This window comes from Cervus elaphus, chromosome 15, assembly GCF_910594005.1.
Source record: "Cervus elaphus chromosome 15, mCerEla1.1, whole genome shotgun sequence".
NCBI lineage: Eukaryota > Metazoa > Chordata > Mammalia > Artiodactyla > Cervidae > Cervus > Cervus elaphus.
This window is the reverse complement of record NC_057829.1, coordinates 67,319,304-67,333,702: the sequence shown is the minus strand read 5'-3', so window position 1 is coordinate 67,333,702 and position 14,399 is coordinate 67,319,304. Positions and strand designations below refer to the sequence as shown.

General features: G+C 58.2%; 1 protein-coding gene across 3 annotated transcripts in view; it reads left to right on the top strand.

Moving 5' to 3' along the window:
- Window positions 1–14,399, top strand: part of SH3PXD2A (SH3 and PX domains 2A) — a 243,640-nt gene that overhangs the window by 135,716 nt on the left and 93,525 nt on the right. The window lies entirely within an intron of this gene.

Here is a 14,399-nt window from a genome sequence, read left to right as displayed (position 1 = left end):
ACAGGCAGATTCTTTACCACTGAGCCACCAGGGAAACCGACTAATGGCAATAGGTTAGCCTTTTGCCCATCCCTGGAAGGCCCTCAAGGAATGGTGGAAATTAGGCTTGGGGAGACAGTTATGTGTTGGTGAGGCCGCAGGCGTGGCTTTGCAGGGCAGGCTCTGGGGTCCAGACCAACCACTCAAGTCTCTGTGATCTCAGATCATGTTCCCAGCCTCTCTGTGTTTCTATCCCTGAAAAGCAGGAATGCCGGACTCCTGGGGCAGTTCAGGGGCTTACCGAGATGACACGTGTACTGAGATAACCCGGCCAGTGCTACTGGCCCATTGGATGGGAGGTTGTTGAACAGAATGGAACGTGGCTCCTTGCGCACTCCACCTCTGCAGATCACAGCCTGGCTTTTGCAGGGAGGAGCCATAAAGCAATTTAGTCTCCAAGTTTCCATGGCAACAGGGGTTATCTGCCTCTTCTTGAGGTGGTACCGGCCACCTGGGCCAGTTCACTTCTCATCTGGCAAGAGAGGGCCTGAGAACAGAACCACTCTAGCACGAGACAGGCCTGAGGGTCAGGAGGTGGGTTTGGCTGTGGCTCCAGAGTTCCAGAGGTTTTCTCCACCCTGGCCCCTCTCGGCCTCCAGGACCTGCGAAGAGAGACCTGTGTTGCATGCAGAGTGTAGCTCAGACCCAAGGGTGACCCACGCTGATGATCCGTCAGCCAAGTGCTCACATCCCTTCCTCTCAGGACCGTGTGCACCATCCCAGACCACCATACACCTCCCCCCTCCATCCTGAAACATAAACACGGGATCGAGTAACAGCGTATTTTGACTCTGGGGCGACTGTGGAGTGGCTTATCAAATTATCAAAGCCTGTGGATTTAATTGGAATTTTGCAGATAACCCCGGCGTCTTTCAAGTGTGCTGCTGCAGGACCTCTGAGTGCTCAGGGGGCTGGGGTGGGGGACTGTGGCCCTTTCCATCTTGTGAGGAAGACAAGATTGCAAAACAGCCCAGCTCGGTGGGGGAGGTGGGCAACGGGCCCCAGCCCCTCAGCTTTGATCCCAGGCCACTTGCTGGCTTCCGTGGGTGGGAAGTGGGGTCTACCTCTGGGCTGCCAGCCTTTGCTCTAGACCATAGGCCCCACACAGAAAGGGTGTTCTTTATAGAGATGTTTGGTGAGCCTGGTACTGGCAGCCATGGTGGTTCTGCCTTCTTATGTGGCTGCTTGAGAAGGCAATGGCACCCCACTCCAGTACTCTTGCCTGGAAAATCCCATGGATGGAGGAGCCTGGTAGGCTACAGTCCATGGGGTCGCTAGGAGTTGGACATGACTGAGCGACTTCACTTTCACTTTTCACTTTCATGCATTGGAGAAGGAAATGGCAACCCACTCCAGTATTCTTGCCTGGAGAATCCCAGGGATAGGGGAACCTGGTGGGCTGCCGTTTATGGGGTCTCACAGAGTCGGACACGACTGAAGTGACTTAGCAGCAGCTAGAAGGCAAAGGTTGCTCCAGCGCCCTGCCCTCCTCTCCTCGAACTACTGGCTGACGGGTCCTTCAGCTCTCCAGGGGGCTCTGGCTCAGGCCCCAGACCCTGGCATTATTCTAGATTAGCACCCTGTCAATATGTCACCGCATCCTTTGGGCACCACCTTCAGCATATACCCAGACCCTGATCACATCTCACCATCTCCCCAGCTGCTACCCTGGGGGCAGGGGTGGGGCAAGCTTCACCTCCCCTGGATCCTGGCCTGACTGTTCAACTGTTTCTGCCCTTGCCCTCCATGGTCCATTTTCAACTCAGAGGATGGAACGACCACTTAAAAATGTACATCAGATCGTGTCCCTCTTCTGTCACGTTCCTCCATGCCTCTGGTGTTGCTCAGAGTCAAGGCCCTTCCGCCTGCTCCTGCCTCGCCCCTGGTGGCACCTGCTGCCTCTGCCAGCTGGCTCTGCTCCAGCCACACCTCCTGCCCCTTCTCGCACCCTCCAGCCATTTTCTGCCATAGGGGCTTCACACTGGCTCTCCGCTCTGCCTGGAACACTCAGCCCCTCCCCAGGAGAGCCCCCAGCCTGGTCCCGCGCTTCCTTGCAATCTTGACTCAAACAGCTGCCCAACAAGGCCGACCCTGGCCTTCCTGCATAAAATCCCCGGCACTGGCTTCCCTGTCCTGGCTTCATCTTCCTTCAGGGAATGTATCACTGCCTCCCACGTGCCCTGCTCCCTCCCCACGTTATTGTCAGTCAGTCTGGTAGAGCAGGACCGTTCTGATCACAGTATCACCAGTACCCAGAGAAGGTACGCGGGAGACGTGCAAGACAGGTGAGTGGTGTCAGAGGCCGTGGTCACCATATCCTGAAGGAGGGGGATAAGGACACACCCTTGGAATGCAAGGGGATTCAGCTCAGGGCAAGTCCTGGGTGGACTCTGACAACCAGGTGAGCCTGGCCCCATGCAGGCCACACCCCAGGACCTAAGGGGACCTGCTGGGCTGTGCACATGGCCACCCAGTCCTGGGGCCACATCTGCCGGCTCAGCTGTCCCTGGCTTAGCCGTGTTCGAGCCCCCGAGACCCCTGTGCTGAGCCAGTGGGCCAGGGAGGCAGGCGTCCCCCGGCCTGGCTTCCCCAGGGAGCCTCCGGGCAGCCAGTCCCTCAGCTCTGATTCCCGTGGTGTCAGTGATGGAAACGGGAGCCCAGGCTGCCAGGCTGGACTCCCACCCCAGTCAACCACGTGACCCGGCAAAGGCCTCTTTTCATTCAAGTTGCGATTCCCATCGCTGAAACAGTGAACCTAAGGTTCTTAAAGGGCCGTCCAGCGGCCCTATCCTCAGACCCTGGCATGTTGCACATCCCTCAGAGAACAGGGATGGGAGGGGGGCAGCCCCATGAGGCCCGAGGGCCCAAGACCCCCTCCCCATCTCTCCCACCTCCTGGCCCACGGGCCCCGCCCTCATCCTTAGGTGCCCACACAGGGTGCAGCCTGCTGTCCCCAGCCCCCAAGCCCAGGCCCAGCCTCCCCCTCCGCATAGAGCACTCCCGACCCCTCTCCCCACCCACCCACCCCAGTCCTGCTCAGTCCTCAGACATCCCAGGAAGCCCTCTTCCCACCCCCACCCCCCGCCCCCCAGCAAAAGCCCGTAGCCCTTGGCTATGGCGCTAGCCACACCACATTGTTTATGGTCTCTCCCCACCACGGGAACCCACATTCTCTGACCGCTCCCCCCACCACCCTCCGCAGGACCTGGCCCCTGGTAAATGTTGACTGAACCCAGGTCGGGACTGATTAACAAGCTTAAAATTTGCACTGCCCACTGTCCAGGTTGCAGAGTGAACAGCACTCCCCAACCCTCTGGAGCTGGGTGGTCTAGGTTCTCTGGCCCCTCTGTGCCTCAGTTTCCTTATCTGTCCAGTGTGAATAACGACAGTGCCTGCCCCCAGGGGCTGTGGGGAGGATGGTGCGTGGGAAGTGCCAGAACAGGCCTGGCACGTGGTCAGCACCACCCAGGGCCAGGCTCACCATCGTCATGGTGGCAGCCCTGGATCGGGGCAAACTGCAGCAAGAGAACTGCCCCCCACCCCCAGAACAGGTCTGCCACTTGTAGGGGTGCAGCGTCCTCTTGCTCTGACAGTGGCGGCCCTCTGTGCTCAGCCTGAGCCCGTGGGCAGGTGGCATGCACACGTTTGGCCCCCATGTCACAGAGAGAACAGAGGCCAGGGCTGGGGCCCCCTCTCATCACCTCCCACACACGGGCCTGCTGCCAGCCCATCAGCCTGGGAGCCCGCAGGAAGCCCCACACCCCAGAAGCACCCAGGGGGCTCACACAGTGACTGAGGGTCTCCTGGTCGCTGCCGCCCCTCTCAGCTCTAGGCGTGGTCCCGTCCCCTCAGCCCATTTTCTCCTGCTGAAGCCAGCCAGACCCTGGTTAAATTCTTGAAATTGCATGGGAGGAACAGGGCCTTGCTAAACAGGTTTCTGTTCCTCAGCCCCAGAGCCACAGAGCCACCCTCTGTTGTGGCCTGAAACAATGGCCCAATGTTCGGAGGGACCTTCCGTCCCTGCCCCAGCCTGTCCCAATGGCCAGTCTCCATCTGGCCCGGGGCCCACCCCCCTGCCACTGCTGCGTGTCCCTGCCCCGGCAGGCCGGCAAGGGAGGGAGCCTGTCCTACCTGATCTGGGCCACGTGCTAGGTTGGGGTCTGGGCCCCGGCCTCGTGAAGGTGGCCCAGGTGCTGAAGTGGAGGGCGCTGAGCGAGGCTTCCAGAGCTGGAGGCCCTGGGCAGAGGACAGAGTCACTCCGGGGCTGCGGTGGCATGAGAAAAGACCCCAGAAAAGGCCTCCCAGCCTCCCTCTCCATTCCGACAGGGGTGGAGGCTGGGCTGCCTTCTCGGGGGAAAGCAGTGTCCAGGGCAGAGGGGGCTTTGCCAGCCCTGCCTCAGGACCCAGCAGGAAGATGGAGCGTGTAAGTGGCCGTGCAGCCAGGATGGCCCTGTGAATGGGGGGAGCCTCCTCCAGGAGCCCCCACTACCTCAATCCTGGTCAAACTCTAGATCAGCCTTGCTTGGGAGCCTGACTCCCAATCTCAGGATCCAGGCTTCCGCTGACAGCACGGTGACCTTCTCCGCAGTCATACCTACCTGCTCGGTGCTAGAAGGAAATAGAAGACGTGTTTATGGAGCATTTGGGCTCTCCAGGTAGCGCTAGTGGTAAAGAACCTGCCTGCCAATGCAGGAGACATAAGAGACACAGGTTCAAACCCCGGGTTGGGAAGATCCCCTGAAGTGAGCATGGCAACCCCCTCCAGTATTCTTGCCTGAGAATCCCATGGACAGAGGAGCCTGGTGGGCTACGGTCCATGGGTGGCCAAGAGTCAGACACGGCTGAAACCCTGAGCACACACACTCACACGGAGCACTTAGTACGTGCTGAGTCAGGTTACCCTTTTCCTCCCTCCCTTCCTGCTCCCTGGGAGCAAACAGAAGGTCCTGGGAAGAGCCCCGGAGAGCACCTCTTCCTCAGCCTTCACCCACACGTGTTCATTGAGCACCTACTGTGTGCCAGGGACCAGGCAGGTTGGCAAACTCAGGGCTCAAGGGTACCACTAGGTGGAAATTTTAAATTGAGTTAAACTAACTCGGAGACAACAGCCAGAACACCCAGCTCTGCCTATGGCCTTGAATGAGTCCCTTCACCTCTCAGATCTCTGTAAACAAGGCCAGGAGTACCCTCTTGGGAGGATGGTCATGAGGTTCACGGGCTCTGATGCCTTAGGGGTGTCTGGCATCACAGATGCTCTGTCCACGGGAACTTTTGCTTCTTCTCCCCCTTCCCTGTTCACCCCTCCTGGGTGTGCAGTGGCTGCTCAGAAAAGACTAGAGGACTCCTGCTGAAGGCAGGAGCTGGGCTGACTTCTGCCGAGCGCCTTTTAGCTCTGGGAGATCTCTCCAGGGTTCGCGCCGGCCGTGAAGTGAGGCTGCCCCTCCACCACCAGGCCCCCCTGGCTACCAGGACCTCTGAGGCACCCATGCTCTTGACGCTCGCTAAGGGACGAGTGGCTTGGGAATTAGAGTGGGTAGCCCACCCACCAGTGCCCAGCTCTGCTGAGTTCTGGTCAGACCCCCAGCAGTGGGACAGCTCCCGTCTGGCCGGGGACACGCCACACTGCCCTCCCAGCCTCTGCCACTGGCAGCTGCACAGACAGCCTGTTTATGCTGATGGGCGGGCGGGCCAGCTGGAACAGGGGACTGTGGGTCCCCAGGAGGCCGGGGGCTGGAACAGCACAGAACTTTGTGTGAGGAGCCCCTGCCCACGCCCCGCCTTTAACCTGGGTGGGCAGGTGGGAGGAAGGGGCCGGCGGGAAGTTGTGTCCAACCCACTTGAAAGGGGCATCGGCTCTGGGAAACGAGGACTTCTGAGGGTGCGTCTGTCCTGCTGGGTGGGCGAGCGGGTGGGAGGCCGACTCTAAACCAGCCAGCTCAGAGCGAGGGCGTGTGAGGGCCAGGAGGGGAGGGCGGCTCAGTGGTCAGTCCTGGCGCAGGACTTTCAGCTCTCAAAGCCAGGATGGACAGGAGGCGCCGGCTGGGGAAGGGTATCCTGGTAGGGGAGGGGGCGGGGGAGTCCCCGTTATTTTCTCAGGCTTGTGCCTGCTTTGTTTCCCTGAAACGTCAGCCCCGGGAGGAGCGTTCTTGTGCGCAGATGCCCAGGTCCCACGTTCCCACTCCTTCTTCTCAGGGTGGCGACACCCGTGGAGGCTCCAGCTGGAGGGGTGCACCCCCCACCAAGCCCCCGAGGTCCGCTTCGCTGTTATGTCCTGTGCGGGGGACTCTTGCTGCCCCTGCATTGGAGCCAGCCCCCTGGCCAGCTAGCTGCCCCTCCACAGGGAGCCCATGGCAGAGCTGAGCCTCGGACCCAGGTCTTCGGCCCTGTAGGCCGGGCAGGAAGCATTGGTTCATTCGAGCATTTTTCATCCTCCTCTTGGTGTGAGGCGCAAAGCCACGGAAGTGGGCGAGGCCAGGCCCTGCCCCTGGGGAGCCTCGTGGTCTGAGGGGAGAGGCCTGGCTCGCTGCTGTGGGAGGCGGCGGACCTAGCCCAGGAGCCAGGACTGGGGCCATTTCAAGGAACTGAAAGAAAGTCTGTCTGCCTGGACGAGAGAGTGCTGGCTTGAGCTGGGCCAGAGGAGATGGGCCTGGGGCATGCAGTGTCCAGCTGGTGATGTGGGGCAGTCGTTAACCCCTTCTACACTTCGGCATCAGATGAGGGGCATAAGGTGGGGGTCTCTGGGATCCCTCCTGGCTCTGACATTGTGTGATCTTACGGAAACCGGTTGGGTGTTGTAATAGTCCAAGCGTGTAACAACTAGGGTCTGGAGTGGGAGCTAAGAGCTGTGAGAAGGGAAGACAATCACAGTAAGTCAGATGCAAAAGAGGCAGGCATCCTGGAGATCATGTGACCCGCCCCCCAGTCACAGGCCCTGTAGGCTGGGTCTTAGGGTGGGTTGGAGTTTAGGCATCTCTGTAACTGGGTCACTTACAGCGCCTTCAAGTTCAGAGCAGTTCAGTTCAGTCGCTCAAGTGCCTTAGTTCACGGGATCTGTGTGTGTCTGGCTCCCTCTTGTGGCGGCACTGGATATTACGCCAACCCCCACCCAGGCAGGCGTTTGCAGACAGCTGAAGCTGTTCTGGATGTTTAAGCTTGGTCTACGTTGTTTAACCATCTATGACGCTAGTGGTAAAGAAGGCGCCTGCCAATGCAGGAGACGAAAGACAAGTGGGTTCGATCCCTGGGTTGGGAAGATCCCCTGGAATAGGAAATGTCTACCCACTCCAGTATTCTTGCCTGGAGAATCCCACGGACAGAGGAGCCTCCCAGGCTACTCCATAGGGTTGCAAAGAGTTGGAAACAACAAAAGTGAAGCAAGCAAGCAAGCAATAATCCTGTGAGGTTCATGCCTCCTTTTTGTAGATGAGAAATCTTAGGCTCAGATTGGTTGAGTTATCTCTCAGCCGGTAAGCATCAGAGGCTGAATCCAAATCCTTCCCCACTCCAGGTCTGCCCCCCACAACCACATAGGGGCTGTGGCCATGCAGCAATTTCCAAATTGCAAGATGGGACCTTCATCCACCCATAGGGATGAATAATTGAATCGGCACTCGTGGTTGCTGTGGTCACAGGGTGGGGAGCCCCTGAAGGTACAGCTGAGGGCACTTTCCCCACCTGGGGACTCTTTAAGGGGACTCCAGGCTTCTCCCCCGGTGAGAAGGTGCAAGGCTCAGGAGTGCCAGGGCCAGTCCAGCCCATATCCACTGCGGGCCTCCTGCTGTGGGGTCAGACCTCAGAGGAGGGGTGCTGCCCGGCTCCCCTTTCAGGATGGTCACAGTGAAGCTGGCTCTGGGAGCATCCACAAAGCAGGTCTCCTTTCCCCCAACCAAACTGAGGCTTGACTCTGACCTTGAGGGTAGTAGCTGTGACCCCAGCCCCTGACTAAGCCTCTCCAGCCAGTCGCCCAGTTGTCACGTTGTTCAGTCGCTCAGTCGTGTCCGACTCTTTGTGACCCCGTGGACCGCAACATGCCAGGCTTCCCTGTCCTTCACCAACTCACGGAGTTTGCTCAAACTCATGTCCATTGAGTCGGTGATGCCATCCAACCATCTCGTCCCCCTTCTCCTCCTGCCTTCAGTCTTTACCAGCATCAGGGTCTTTTCCAATGAGTCAGTTCTTCACATCAAGTGGCCAAAGTATTGGAGCTTCAGCTTCAGTCCTTCCAATGAATATTCAGAGTTGATTTCCTTTAGGATTGACTGGTTTGATCTTCTTGCTGTCCAAGGGACTCTCAAGAGTCTTCTTTAGCACCACAGTTTGAAAGCATCAATTCTTTGGCACTCAGCCTTCTTTATGGTCCAACTCTCATATCCATGTATAACTACTAGAAAAACCATAGCTTGACTCCTAAGTCATTGTGAACTCCCAGCCCCCAACCCAGGACACATGGCCAGAGGCTCTCTCTGCACAGGCTGTTGAGTGAGGCCCCTCCTCACTCCATGCATGCAGCCAGGATGGGAGAGGCTGCTTGGACATCCCCTGACTGCATCCACAGAGAGGCAGGAGGAGAAGGTTGCCCGCAGTCCCAGGCTTCAGAGCCCAGTGTTACACCGACCCCCTCTGGCCCGGCCCCCACGTTGCCCTGACAGGTTCTGCAGCCCAGAGGGGGGACGTGACTTGCCTGAGGTCACCCAGAGAAACTGGATTGGCACCAGGTTTTTTGACTCAGAGCCCAGTGTTTTTTCCATCGCTCAGAAACTCTCCCAGCTGATTTCCAGAGCTTCCCGAGTGCTGGTGCAGAAGGACACCTGGAGGTCCTTGTGGAGACTTAAATCGGGGCCTGGCTGAGGGACAGGGAGGAGGGACCAGGGAGGAGGGAATAGCTGGAGAAGTGGGAGCTGGGCTGTGGTCAGGTCTGATTTAATTAGGCAGAGGCAGGCTTCTGATTAGAGGAGGCTGCGCCTGCCAAGCCAAAGAATTCGAGCTTAAGAGCCAGGAGTGCCCCGGCCCCCACCACAAGCAGGAGGGGGCACCTGTGAAGTCCCCAGAGCCCCGCGATGCCAAGGGCAGGCGCCTCGGGATCCAGGGGACCCGGGTCACCCCCTTGCTGACTCATGGCACGTCTGGGTGGAGCCACCGCTGTGTGTTGTGCGCCGGGCAGGGTTGTGGCCACAGGAATCGTGGTGGGCAGGTGGGGAGGGGGGGCACTTCATAACAGGGACAGAGAGAGATGGAGGTCTTGGTTCCGAATCCTCCAGCAGTAGATCTGAGGAGAGGACTGAGCTCAGGCAGCTTATTTGGGAGAAGAGACCAGTGAGGGAGTGAGGAAAGGCGGGAGGCGCCAAGCAGCTGAATGTGAAGCATTATCACAGCTACCCTGGGGGCGACCAGGGCCTCATCCCCTGAGGAACCCAGGGAGCCGGCTGCAGGGCGGCCCTGCCTGAGGGCAAGGGTGCTGGAACCCTTCCTCCTGTGGGCCCTCCCCCAACCCGCCTCCAAACAGCAGGGGACACAGCTTCCCTGAAGGCCTGTGTGCCAACACCCACATGGTCTTCCCCTATGCTTAGGAGTACTTCCGGAAGTGTCCCTGTGGCCTGCCCAAGAAGGCTTGGTCTCTGGTCTCTGTTCCAGCCACAGCCTCCTACCCCTCCCCAGACCCCTCCCCTTACCCAGCCCACAGCCCTGCCCCAGCCTTTCCATCTGCCCTCAGGTTCTCCTTTAATCCTCTCTTCCTCGAGAGCCCTCCCTTTCTTTCTCCACTTCAGCATCCTTATGCCTTTCTTCAGGGCTCTTAACCCAGTTTATCACTTGGCTTTATCCAGTTGTTCATTGTCCTCCCTGGGGGAGGGATGAGTCTGTCCTACTCAATGCAGCAAGCCCCAGGGCCTGGCACATAATTGTTGTTCAGTCGCCAAGTCAGGTCCAGCTCTTGGCGACCCCATGAACTGCAGCACGCCAAGGCTTCCCTGTCCTCCACCGTCTCCGGGACTTCGCTCAAGTCCTGGCAACTAAGAGGTGCTGGCACATTCTTGCTGAGGACAGTGGAGCCGCTGCAGGGAATCAGTCAGAGGAAAGAGCAGCTGCCGGGAAGGTGGGCGAGCACCGCCCCACCCCGGCCGTGGGCTCCGGGACTGGGCGCTGTGTCACTAAGCACTGAGGTTCTGGAAGCAGAGTGGAGATGACCGTGACTCTAAGTCTGCTTCAGGCCTGAGGGCCACCCTGGCTAAACACTCAGGTGGGCCTGCGAGGAGGGGCCAGTCCCCTGCAGTCCTCTCACTAGGAGGGCAGGGGGACCTTGGGGAGGGGGCGCCGAGGTGGGCAGGGAAGGCCACCAGAGTGAGCCAGGCCTCCACCTGGACTTGAATGCTGAGGGAAGGTTCAGAGACAGATTGGGAGGGAGACGCTTGGGCTGAGGGAGGCTTCCAAGCAGGGGCATTAGGCAGGGGTGGGGGTTTTGGGGGGGGGGGTATGGGAAGACCAGAAGAGACTGAAAAGATGGTGATGGAAAAGATGGAAAAGGCTTAGGAGCGAGCCAACACCCAGTTCAAACCTGAGCTCTGCCACTGGGCTAGCAATGTGAGCTCTTTGTGCCTCAGTTTCCCCATCTGGACAATGGGGGTAATGATAGAACCTTCTTCTTAGAATGGTACTTGAAATAATGTGTCTGAAGCATATCAAGAGGAAAGTAATGAAAGTGTTAGTTTGCTCAGTTGTGTCCGACTCTTTGGGACATCATGGACTGTAGTCCGCCAGGCTCCTCTGTCCATGGGATCCTCCAGGCAAGAATACTGGAGTGGGTTGCCATTCCCTTCTCCAGGGGATCTTCCCGACCCAGGGGTTGAACCCAGGTCTCCTGCACTGCAGGCAGATTCTGTCCCATCTGAGCCACCAGAGAAGCCCAGAGCACATCAAACTGTGCCCAGATGTTAGTTCTGAGCTCACACGTGGCCTTGTTCTCAGCGTTGGGCCCACAGGGGACACGGCAAAGGAGGTGGTCAGATGCTGTGGTCAGGTGGGGGAGGAGAGAGACACACTTGCCAGGATGATGGCCCAGACAGAGGACGGAGCACGGGAGATCCAGGCCATCCTCATCAGGGGACAGAAAATCACGAGGCTGGACTCTGCCCATCGAGACTGCTCAAGCCCTCTTGTATTTTACACAAACACCCGCACTTGCTCTGTGTGTGTGTATGTGTGGTAGTCACTCAGTTGTGTCCAACTCTTTGTGACCCCATGGACTGTAGCCTGCCAGGCTCCTCTGTCCATGGGATTCTAACCCATCTATAATTATCAGGGAAGACCTCCTGAAGGAAGCGGCATTTTCCACTGGGCTTTACCGGAGGGAGGGGAGGGCAGAGACCCACGATCTGCCTGCGGGACAACTCAGGATCACACCACAGCTCGGGCCAGTCCCTCAGAACCAGCCGGCAGCCCTTAGCCCGGTTGCCAGTCGTCAGGGCTCCGAGCACTCACTCAGCAAATGCCAGCGGTGCCCAGCCCTGTGCGAGGCCTGGAGACACCTCACGGTTCCTGCCTCACGCAGCCTACAGTGGAGGAGGAAGCAGCACAGGTATTAATAGTAAGAGCTACGAAGGAAAAGAGAGGGTGCTGTGGTCGGCTGGGTTTGGGGGTGTCGGGAATCAGTACTGGGCTGGGCGCTGAAGGAGGGAAAGGAGAGAGAAGTCAGAGAGAGACACAGAGCCCAGGACAGCGTCAGCCCAGCGTCACGGTCCCCGGAGCTTACGAACGCTCCCCTGAGAGAAACGGCCTCTGTGGAGACTGTCAGCCGGCCCCAGATGCAGCCAGACTGTCCTGGCTGTGGACCCGTGAAGGCTCACTTCAGCCGCAGAGCCTCCGAGAAGCAGCAGGAGACTTGGCCTGGGCACTGGATGAGGGACCATTAGGGTCAGAAACCACTGCGCCTCTAAGCCCAGGTGGTCGTGAATGCTCGCCTCGGGTCACGTCAGGCTTCCTCTTCCTCACGGCTATGCTCACACCGAGCTGAGGCTGTGATAACAGAGTGTCTAGAACTTGGTGTCCTTTTGGTATTTCTGGCCCTGCGTCTTGGTTTAACTTTCCTCTTCCCACCTACTCCTAACTAGCTTATCTGGCCGAATTTTATAGGTGTTCTTATGAACCACAAGATGGTGAATGATTTGAGTGCTAGAGTCGGGCGACTTGGGCTCACATGCTGTGTTACCTTGGGCAAGTGACATGCCCTCTCTGATCCTCCATTTCTCTTCTGTAAAGTGGGAGAAATAAGAGAACCTACCACACACAGGAGTGCCAGGAGGATAAAATGAGCTGATGTGTGTCAGGAGCTTAGTTTGGTACCTGGCATAATGTGAATGCTTGAAAAAACATGACATTCTTGTCAGTTGTGGTATTAGTGATAGTAACAATAGCAATAATAGTAGTACGCCTCTCCCTCCCACCTTTGGAGAGGAAGGCCTCACTCGGGGTGGGATGGCCTGACCCCTTCCCTCCAATCCCCCTCCCATTTCCCACCATGCCCTGGGGTCCAAGGGCTCACGCCTGCTCCAGGGCCTCCGGGGACTCGTTGGTGACGTCAGTACACGCAGAGGCTGGAGGAGGTGGCCCAGGGCTGGCCCACTGGGAGCTGTCTTGCTGAACGGTGACTTTGCTATAGTGGAGCCAGGCTGACCCAGAGGAGAGAGAGCAGGTTTGGTGCTGACGGAAGGCTGCTTGGGGGAGGGCTGGGAGCCAGTACACAGGGCTCCCAGGCTGCCCCTTCCACAGCAAGGAGGACCCAGGCCTGCCAGGGGCCTGGAGCTGGAAGCCTCTGCCTGGGCAGAAGTCACGTGGGGCCCAGTCTAGAACCTTGATTTTTTCAGTCAAGGAAACTGAGGCACAGAGAAGGCTGCTGTCCCCCAGGTCTTGTGAACCCTACGCTGGGTGGTCCAGCTTGGTGTCTTTAATTTTAATTAGGCTGCTCAAATGGTAAAGAATCTGCCTGCATTCCAGGAGACCCGGCTTCGATCCCTGGGTCGGGAAGATCCCCTGGAAGAGGACATGGCAACCTACTCCAGCATTCTTGCCTGGAGAATCCCACAGAGAGAGGAGCCTGGCAGGCTATAGTCCATGAGGTCGCAAAGATCTGGACATGACTGAGTGACCAGTGCTTTCACTTTTTCAAGGTTAAAAGTTTAGTTCTTGGGGAGTCCCCTGGTGGTTAGGCTTCTGGGCTTTCAATGCCAGGGCCTGGGTTCAATTCTGGGTCAGGGAACTAAAATCTCATAAACTATATGGCGTGGTCAAAAAAATAATAACAATTAATTCTTGCATCACATTAGTCAGCTCCTAAGTGCTCGACAGCCACAGTGGCCACCATCCTGGGCACTGCAGATGCTGTTTCCATCAGTGATCACAGGGAATTCTATCAGGCAGCTCCAGGCAGGGCAGTACTAGGTGTTGGGGGCCAAACTGGGACACTCGGGGCGATTGGAGGTCAAAATCAGTGGGCTTTCTGGACAAGCTGGCCCTCCCCAAGCCGTGGAAGGTTGTGAGAAACTAGAGACGGCTGAAAGGCGCAAGTGGTGGCTGTGAGCACAGACAACCATGAGTCTGCAGCCTTGCTTCCTTGCTAGATGTGAGGCACCAGGCAAGTTACTTAAGCTATCTGAGCCTCATCTGTAAAAGGGGCCTAAGGCACCTGCCCCAGGAACAACATCAAGCAGCTGTCAAGGGGCCTGGCACGTCTGAGTGCGCAGTGTTCGTGCATTTGTGATACAGAGTTCTGGCAAACCTGGGAGACGGTTCTCTCGTGGTCACAGGTGACCATGCAGGCTCCCAGAGCCCCTGCCCTCCCAGGCCGTGCAGGTGAGCTAGGCGCCTGGGAGAGGCCCAGGGCCCTCCTCTGAGCATTCTTTCCCACAGCGGCCGAGGTAGGAACAGGCACAGCTGGGCCTTGGACGGGCTCCTGGGCCTCCGTGGGAAGCAGGAAGCCATTGGCCCAAGCTCCCAACTTTCCAACCCCGGCTCCAAATGAGACCAGGGCTGGGGAGTGCGGGGCCCACAGCCAAGGAGCAAGCCGGAGGTGTACTCAGCGGTGGGCCCCCGTGTCTGTCACACACGCACACACACACACAATGCACACACACAAACAACGCACCTCTGCAGTCAGGGCCACGGCAGCTTGGGAGCTGTCTCTGTCTCCTGAAGAAGTCCCCATCCTGCCCCCTGAACAGGGAGAACCAGAACCAGATGGGAACCCAGTTCTTGGTCCCAGAGCTAGTGTCGCCGCTGTCCAGGGGAAAGTCTTTTGTTACAAACATCGCCTCTGGGTTCCTTCTTCTAAAGTCTGAGCCACTTTCCTTGGCTTGCGGTCCAGCCCCAGCTAC